The sequence below is a fragment of the Dipodomys spectabilis genome, unplaced genomic scaffold (assembly GCF_019054845.1).
Source record: "Dipodomys spectabilis isolate Male_0828 unplaced genomic scaffold, ASM1905484v1 ptg000430l, whole genome shotgun sequence".
NCBI classification, from domain to species: Eukaryota; Metazoa; Chordata; class Mammalia; order Rodentia; family Heteromyidae; genus Dipodomys; species Dipodomys spectabilis.
The window spans coordinates 40,892-43,896 of NW_024871107.1; positions in this window are offsets into that span (position 1 = coordinate 40,892).

The following is a 3,005-nucleotide window of genomic DNA, read 5'->3' on the forward strand; positions in this document are numbered from 1 at the left end:
AAACACTCAAGTGCTACAGTTATTCCAATTATTTAAAATCATAGCATTTTTTTCTTTAATGCCCCTAATATTACAGTTTGAATTCAGTGTCTTGTGCCCCCTAAATAGGTGTTCTTACCACTTGGTCATGTGCCCAGCCCTAAATTATCCTGATTATTTTTCAGATAGAAACTGGCTTCCTACTTGTGTATGATCTTGGCCTCAGTCCACTTTATATTATTCTTCCTGGAATTTAGAATAATAAGTGCATGGTATTATGTATAGATCTTTCTGTCTAGTCTGGGCTTTAGCCACTGTTCTCACAACAGTGCACTCCCATGTAGTCAGGATTTTCTTTTTTTTTTTTTAATTTAATTTAATTTTATTTGTGAACATGTTGTACAGAGGAGTTACAGTTACATGGGCAGGATAATGCGTACATTTCTTACCAAGCATTGCAGCCTCCTCCTTTGTTTACCCTTCACATCCCTTCCCAGCCTCCCCCCTCCCTCCCTAATCCCAATCCTTCTCCTTCCCCCCCCCCCGCCCCCCCCCCCCCGCACCAACGTTGTAAAGCTCGTTTTGGACATGACAACTTGTACATCTCATTGAGAAAACAATTCCTCTTTCTCAAGATAGGGTGAACATTATTTATTCCAAAGTAATTTCAGTAACATTTAAACACCTTCATATCTATGAATGGTATACAAATGCTTAGCGTTGAGAAGGGTGTTTTTACTTTCACGGTAGTTTTGTCATAAACAGATCATGAAATATATGAAGATAATATAACTACAGATGCATGCCAAGAGGAGAAAACCCTATTATTAATTGTTTGACAGAGGCTTCCCTTCTAGTGAAAGAAATATATTACTTGATACAGGATTTCACAAAATCATATTGCTAGGAGGAACCTAAACAATCATCTAATACTGTAGGCTTGAGAGTGATGAATTGACTTCCTGAATAATTTACTTTTGGGTCAAATAAATGCAGGCTTCCAAAAAGAGAGTAGATTTTAGAGAAACATGATGAATTTTATGTAAATAGGTCCTTAGCTGATTTTGTTAATTTGTGAACTAATACAGGGAAATAAAGTACAACAAGGTAAAAATTAAAGAACTTCACATTGAAATACTCATTTGTGTGTGTGTGTTCATGTGCATGCGAGTATGCAAATGCACATGTGCTTATGCATGCATTCATCATTCTTGAGGCTTGATAGTGCCTGGGAACTATGACTCAGCTTCTGTGCCCAAGGATAGTGGTCTACCACTTCAGCCATTTCTGTTTTTATTTTTAGATAATCGTTTGTATTTTCATGATTGGACTGGCTTTGAACAGACTCTGAGTAGCTAGCTAAGCTTATTCAGCCTCTGAGTACCTAGTTAAAATTCTGGCTGTCCTCTATGCTTCACTGCTCTTTTATTCATTTCCTGAGGTAATCACAAGCCTAAGTCATATATATGTCTAATTGCTTTAAAATAGTTACTGCTTGGTACCAGGGGTTCCCATGTATAGTCTTACCTACTTAGGAGGCTTGAGAACAGAACCCAGGCCAAAAGTTTAGTGGAATTCCTTCTCAATCTACAGCTGGGTGCATTGGATCATTTCCACCATCCTTCACTATCTAGTTACTAAGATTGCAAGGACTGCGGATCCAGGCCAGTCAAGGTAGCAGGCTAGACATGTTGGTGTGCAACTCTGATGCCATTGATGATGGGAATGCTAAAAGGACAAATCAGGTGCATGTTCTTGTGGAAAGAAAACCCCTATCCTAAAATTAACCACTGATATGACGCTGGCCTAGCAAGAAAAATATACCCCAAGTTGAAATACCCACAATTTCCCACAACCAAAATAAGTATATACATGAACATTCAAAAACTTAGTACAATCTGTTCTTTACTCTAATATCAGCTTTATCTGATTATCATATGATGTGACAGAATAGTTTTTTCATTAAACTTATGATAATTTAAAAAGACCTAGAAAATTCTTTCTCATTTATTAAGTGCAAATGAATGGCAAATTGCCTTTCTTATATATTTGACTACCACTATAAATTCGTCTTATGATTATTATTAATAGTAATATATTCTGATTTATTACTTTAAACTTTTTGCTTTTCTGCTGAAGTTGAAGTATTTAAATAGTATCATCAAAGTATATTTCTTGGGTATTTAAGGAAGTTTTTTAGAAAGTTTTTAACCAATGGCTTCTAAGAATTCTTAATTGGTGTATATTTTGGTTTATTTTAAATTTCAATTTAATTTTATTGTAATGGTAATATACACAGGGGTTAAAGTTACATAAATGAGGTAGTGAATACATTTCTTAGGGCAGGAACATTGTTATATCTTCCACCAATATTTTTGTACACTTAAAACAAGAACTACTGATGCTTTTGCTGTTGCTGTTGATCATTGGGTACTTTTGCTTTCTTTGTTCATACATTTTTATTATAAAATTGATATACAGAGGGTTTACACTTAATTAAGTCATCTAAAGAGTACACTTCATTTTATTTTCTAAATTTCAAATTTTGGGCTTAAATGTTTTCATTTGTTTCTTTAGGATAATTCATTTTTTTCAGAGTTGTAGAATTAGTTTATTTTTGCATGATTTTTACACATGTAAATTATTCAGACACATATATTTTGCTTTTATAATATTTAACATGTGACTATTTAAAAATTGTTTTCTTATTTTTTATATGGTTAATGATGTTAAAGAAATTTATTTTCTTATACTTATAAACATATTTGTCCAGGTAACAAATACTTACTGTATTTTCAAAAAGCACATACTTTATTAAGAAAGGCTTCATTATTTGGTCACTTTTTGGAAATATTTTTACTTGAATTAAAAAAAAGTTTGAGCTCGGCATGGTGATTTGTGGCATCCATTTTCTAGCTCTGCTGGGAATTGTAGATAGAGTTTGTAATTCGGGAGAGACTGGGAAACTCTGTGACCTTATTATAGAACTATTCAGGGTGAACTGATTAGAGGTATAGCCACCGCTA